We start from the raw sequence: 8,018 nt of genomic DNA on the forward strand, positions 1-8,018 counted from the left end.
TCGGATGCTCATCTCAGCTTGGCGAATGTGCTGAACTGCCAAATGTCTTCAGATAACTAGTTTTAAATGTGAATTAGTTAGACGTATATATCTTTATGATTAATGTCATTATACGCAACTAGGACGATTTGTACTATTATTGCTATAGCTGAATATGAACCTTTACTGTACTGTTGTCATTTACTTGAATATCTGTATATTCATTAATTTGCGACGACATTGTTCAACAGATGTAGGACGAATATTGGAACTCAACGAATAAATACAATTTTCGAGCTGTGACTTTTAGTGTACCCTAAATAGTTTAAAGGCAGGGCGGGTTCTCTGATAAATTGAATATTCTCATTTCTTTCACTTGCCTTTCCGCAACATGGAATACGCAAACTAGGCATACTAACATGAATCTGAAACGTGGGGTTCTTAAAAATGTTTCCTAGCTTTCATGAAACAGCTTAAAATACTAGTCAGTTTATTATTCCGCATATTAATCAACTCGAAAATATCAGATATACAAATGCAAAATCTGGGACAGCAATTATCATAATGGTTACTACATATATAAAACAAACTAATTTGAAATATTTTTCTGAAAAAAAACCTACCTGTTCTTTAACTGACTTCGGGAAATGGGAAAATACTTAAATATTACTTGTAATGTTAAGCAAAAATACCATATTAAATATATTTTTGCTTCAACGTGATGAATGATAGCGTGCGAGTTGTGCATAGTGTCAACTAACTCATAAGACGGCTGTTATTGAAAACAAAATACACCTTCAAGTAGGCCTACATAAATAACAATGGTTCGGGGCTGTAAATGTGAACCCATGGTAGTTGCTGGCAGTACCAACCCCAGCGCTCTGCTAAATGTTGCTGATTTTTACTCCGGGCAGCGTTAAGTACGTACCAAGAATCGGCAGAAGAATGCTCTTGGAACCAAATTCATATGACGCAAGATATTACGGACGTGATAGAATATTTGCAAGCGATTCTGATGTGTATTAAAAATGGGGCTTAAGAGCGTATGGTCGCTGCCGGCATCTGAGGTTACAAGGTCTCGGTATAGCTACAACTTGAAGGCTATTTTACGCAAGCTTGCGCTTAGTATTCAGAAATTAGTTATAAGTACACCGGTCTTGCGGTAGACACATATGTGGAATCTAAGAAGAAAGTGTATAAAACGCCAAAGGCCCTCAAGAAAAGCGTGTCTGAAAGCGAGCGTTGTGTGGCGAACGCGTGAGGAGGCTCCTGGTGCCGCGGCGTCCAGACTCTGGCCGACTGCAGAGCCAAGCGCATCCCCGGCCGCCATCACTGGGCTCGGGTTTTAAGCATTTGCGACCTATATGGGCATTATAGAGTGGATTTTTCGAATGCCCGCGGTAAAGGAAGGATTGTATAGTGTGTGACAGTCGCGAATCTCAGGATATCTTCGGTGAGTTATGAGATACGACGCCTGAAATCGAACTTATTGTTATTATTGGTGGTTTTGTTGGATTTTTTGGACCCGAGTGTTGCCAAATCTGGGATATCTACCAGTGAAATTGTGTCCAAGGAAAAAATGACGTCCGCTTATTTTGTGTAGTTGTAAGCGTCCCTTATTTAAAGAAAAAAAATTGTAGTGATAAAGTGATGATTCTAGTGAATGTGATTTAGTGCATTAGTGTAGCAGTTTTTGAAGCAAGTTTGCCTGCCTGGCGAGTACGCTTACTTCTTTGTCCCTGATTGTTTTAATCATTACTATTCTGTTTAACAACGTTCAGCTTTATATCTAAGTGCTACTAAATCCCACTGACTGGACGCACGGATCATAGCCATACGGTGAGTTTCATTTAAGTTTGTGTTTTGTCAAAGTTGACGACTGCTTCTCAAGCGGTACCTGGCAACTCATGCTGCCAGGCTTTATATCAAGTAATTTATCTTCATTTTACTTACTCTTGTTTTTCTTCATTTGTTGTAGCAGCAGAATTCCTCACTCAGTCGAAGCTGTTAGGCTGTTTGTTTTGTTTCATGGCTAATCTTTTGTCAACTGACTTATGCTGAATTCGGTCAACTAATTTTAGAAGTACTGATTGTGGTTCCAATACGAGCGTTTGGCTAAATGGTATGTTATGGCAAGTGCTTGCTGGTGTATAATATTTTGGGATTGTGTATCACAAAAAAATAATGGGATTTTCCACTAATGGGTACGTTTATTATTTTAAATAACGAACAGTATAGGCCTCACTCTGCTCGTTCCCGGAAGTAAGATGTTTTTGATAACGTAATGTCTTTGTAGTGATCATTTCTTTCTATTATTGATGCGTGTGAGTGTAAACATTTAGTGTCATAATCAGTGTCATATTAACTAGACGTACATTATTTCTAAAATTAAACCTATGAAGTTGCCTTTGATAGCCACCATCGCTATTGATGTAACTATGTATTCCGAGAAAGGAGTCGATGAGGATGAAATATTAGAGGGAAGGGATGAAGAGGGAGGGGCGGCGGGGGGGGGGGGGGGGAGGGAACCAGAGAGATTGCGAGTTGGGGGGAGGAGGCTCCAAAGACCACGGGGCCGGTGGTCAACGTATACAAGTTATCTGCGGGACGGCAAATCTTATTGAACCGGATAACAGATCAAACTAGCCAACAGCGTAGTTTGATGGAGTGTTGCTTCAAAGCCATTCATATCGATAATTTGGGTCACGGGTCTAGGAGGAAGCATCATAAACACGCACACGCGTACGCATCGGTAGCACGGAATCTTAGCCAAATCTGGCACACCAACTTAACATACCCAGACACACACAGGCCGACGCACACACGTACGCATGCACACGCAGGCACGTACACGCACACGCATGTACGTACACACGCACACGCAGGCACGTACACACGCACACGCAGGCACGTACACACGCACACGCAGGCACGTACACACGCACACGCAGGCACGTACACACGCACACGCAGGCACGTACACACGCACACGCAGGCACGTACACACGCACACGCAGGCACGTACACACGCACACGCAGGCACGTACACACGCACACGCAGGCACGTACACACGCACACGCAGGCACGTACACACGCACACGCAGGCACGTACACACGCACACGCAGGCACGTACACACGCACACGCAGGCACGTACACACGCACACGCGTACGCATCGGTAGCACGGAATCTTAGCCGAATCTGGCACACCAACTTAACATACCCAGACACACACAGGCCGACGCACACACGTACGCATGCACAGGCAGGCACGTATACACGCACACGCATGTACGTACACACGCACACGCAGGCACGTACACACGCACACGCAGGCACGTACACACGCACACGCAGGCACGTACACACGCACACGCAGGCACGTACACACACACACGCAGGCACGTACACACGCACACGCAGGCACGTACACACGCACACGCAGGCACGTACACACGCACACGCAGGCACGTACACACGCACACGCAGGCACGTACACACGCACACGCAGGCACGTACACACGCACACGCAGGCACGTACACACGCACACGCAGGCACGTACACGCACCGCAGGCACGTACACACGCACACGCAGGCACGTACACACGCACACGCAGGCACGTACACACGCACACGCAGGCACGTACACACGCACACGCAGGCACGTATACACGCACACGCAGGCACGTATACACGCACACGCAGGCACGTATACACGCACACGCAGGCACGTATACACGCACACGCAGGCACGTATACACGCACACGCAGGCACGTATACACGCACACGCAGGCACGTATACACGCACACGCAGGCACGTACACACGCACACGCAGGCACGTACACACGCACACGCAGGCACGTACACACGCACACGCAGGCACGTACACACGCACACGCAGGCACGTACACACGCACACGCAAGTACGTACACACGCACACGCAAGTACGTACACATGCACACGCAAGTACGTACACATGCACACGCAAGTACGTACACACGCAGGCACGTAAGTACGTAAACATGCATACGCAAGTACGTACACACGCAGGCACGTACACATGCATACGCAAGAATGTACATACGCAGGCACGTACACATGCATACGCAAGAATGTACATACGCAGGCACGTACACATGCATACGCAAGAATGTACATACGCAGGCACGTACACATGCATACGCAAGAATGTACATACGCAGGCACGTACACATGCATACGCAAGTACGTACACACGCAGGCACGTACACATGCATACGCAAGTACGTACACACGCAGGCACGTACACATGCATATGCAAGTACGTACACACGCAGGCACGTACACATGCATACGCAAGTACGTACATACGCAGGCACGTACACATGCAGGCACGTACACATGCATACGCAAGTACGTACACACGCAGGCACGTACACATACACATACATACGCAAGTACGTACACATGCAGGCACGTACACATACACATACATACGCAAGTACGTACACACGCAGGCACGTACACATACACATACATACGCAAGTACGTACACACGCAGGCACGTACACATACACATACATACGCAAGTACGTACACACGCACAGGCAGGCATGTACACACGCATACGCAAGTACGTACTCACGCAGGCACGTACACATGCATACACAAGTATGTACACACGCACAGGCAGGCATGTACACGCGCACATTTAGGCACGCACACGCGCACATTTAGGCACGCACACGCACTTCCGCACATGCACGCACGTACACGTACTTCCGCACATGCAGACACACTATATTCATACACACACGCACTATATGCATACACACATTATATGCATACACACACACTATATGCATACACACACTTTATGCATACACACACTGTATGCATACACACACACTGTATGCATACACACACACTTTATGCACACACACACACTTTATGCACACACACACACACTTTATGCACACACACACACTTTATGCACACACACACACACTTTATGCACACACACACACACTTTATGCACACACACACACTTTATGCACACACACACACACTTTATGCACACACACACACACTTTATGCACACACACACACACTTTATGCACACACACACACTTTATGGCCACACACACACTTTATGCACACACACACTTTATATACACACACACACTTTATGCACACACACACACTTTATGCCCACACACACACTTTATGCACACACACACTTTATGTACACACACACTTTATGCACACACACACACTTTATGCACACACACACACTTTATGCACACACACACACACTTTATGCACACACACACACTTTATGCCCACACACACACACTTTATGCCCACACACACACACACTTTATGCCCACACACACACACACACTTTATTCCCACACACACACACACACTTTATGCCCACACACACACTTTATGCCCACACACACACACACACTTTATGCCCACACACACACACACACTTTATGCCCCACACACACACACACACACTTTATGCCCACACACACACACACACTTTATGCCCACACACACACACACTTTATGCCCACACACCACACACTTTATGCCCACACACACACACACACTTTATGCCCACACACACACACACACGTTTATGCCACACACACAACTTTATGCCCCACACACACACTTTATGCCCACACACACACACTTTATGCCCACACACACACTTTATGCACACGCACACACACTTATGCCCACACACACACACTTTATGCACACGCACACACTTTATGCACACGCACACACACTTTATGCACACGCACACACACTTTATGCACACGCACACACACTTTATGCACACGCACACACACTTTATGCACACGCACACACACTTTATGCACTCGCACACACACTTTATGCACACGCACACACACTTTATGCACACGCACACACACTTTATGCACACGCACACACACTTTATGCACACGCACACACACTTTATGCACACACACACACTATGCATACACACACACTATGCATACACACACACTATGCATACACACACACTATGCATACACACACACTTTTGCACACACACACACACTTTATGCACACACACACACACACACTTTATGCGCACACACACACACTTTATGCGCACACACACTTTATGCACACACACACACACTTTATGCCCACACACACACTTTTTGCCCCACACACACCTTTATGCCCACACACACACACACACTTTGTGCCCACACCACACACACCACTTTATGCCACTATGCCACACCACACCCACTTTATGCCCACACACACACACACACTTTATGCACACAACACACACACTTTATGCACACACACACACTTTATGCCACACACACACACTTTATGCACACACACCTTAGCACACACTTTATGCACACACACTATGCACACACACACACTTTATGCACACACACACTTTATGCACACACACACACTTTATGCACACACACACTTTATGCACACACACACACACTTTATGCACACACACACACACTTTATGCACACACACACACACTTTATGCACACACACACACACACTTATGCACACACACACACTTTATGCACACACACACACTTTATGCACACACACACACTTTATGCACACACACACACACTTTATGCACACACACACTTTATGCACACACACACACTTTATGCACACACACACACTTTATGCACACACACACACTTTATGCACACACACACACACTTTATGCACACACACACACTTTATGCACCACACACACACTTTATGCACACACACACACTTTATGCACACACACACACTTTATGCACACACACACACTTTATGCACACACACACACACTTTATGCACACACACACACTTTATGCACACACACACTTTATGCACACACACACACTTTATGCACACACACACACTTTATGCACACACACACACACACAAACACTTTATGCACACACACACACACAACACTTTATGCACACACACACACACTTTATGCACACACACACACACTTTATGCACACACACACACACTTTATGCACACACACACACACTTTATGCACACACACACACACACTTTATGCACACACACACACACACACACTTTATGCACACACACACACACACACTTTATGCACACACACACACACACTTTATGCGCACACACACACACACACACACTTTATGCGCACACACACACACACTTTATGCGCACACACACACACACTTTATGCGCACACACACACACTTTATACACACATACACACACACATACACATACACACACACACACATACACATACACACACAGACACACACATACACACGCGCGCGCACACACGCACACACACGCACACGCACACACTTTATGCACACACACACACACTCACTTTATGCACACACACACACACTCACTTTATGCACACACACACTCACTTTATACACACACACACACTCACACACTTTATGCACACACACACTCACACACTTTATGCACTCACACACTTTATGCACACACACACTCTTTATGCACACACACACACTTTATGCACACACACACTCTTTATGCACACACACACACTTTATGCACACACACACACACTCTTTATGCACACACACACACTTTATGCACACACACGTTATGTACATACACAAACTTTATGCACACACACACTTTATGTACACACACACACTTTATGCACACACACTATGCACACACACACACTTTATGCACACACACACACTTTATGCACATACACACACTTTATGCACATACACACACTTTATGCACACACACACACACTCACACTTTATGCACATACACACACACTCACACTTTATGCACATACACACACACTCACACTTTATGCACATACACACTTTATGCACACACACACACTTAATGCACACGCTTTATGCACACACACACACTTAATGCACACGCTTTATTCACACACACGCGCGCGCGCGCACTAAGCACACATGCACACGCACTTATGCACACACGCACAAGCACTTA

At 46.0% G+C, this 8,018-nt stretch overlaps 1 protein-coding gene across 1 annotated transcript in view; it reads left to right on the forward strand.

The window, feature by feature from the left end:
- Positions 1–1,257: 1,257 nt before the first annotated feature.
- LOC125042984 (nascent polypeptide-associated complex subunit alpha, muscle-specific form-like) overlaps positions 1,258–8,018 on the forward strand; it is a 76,924-nt gene continuing 70,163 nt past the window's right edge. The window contains exon 1 of the mRNA XM_047638858.1: positions 1,258–1,818. The gene's annotated coding sequence lies outside the window, so the exon portion shown is untranslated. The remainder of the gene's footprint in view (positions 1,819–8,018) is intronic.

Source organism: Penaeus chinensis, chromosome 33 (assembly GCF_019202785.1).
Source record: "Penaeus chinensis breed Huanghai No. 1 chromosome 33, ASM1920278v2, whole genome shotgun sequence".
Lineage (NCBI taxonomy): Eukaryota > Metazoa > Arthropoda > Malacostraca > Decapoda > Penaeidae > Penaeus > Penaeus chinensis.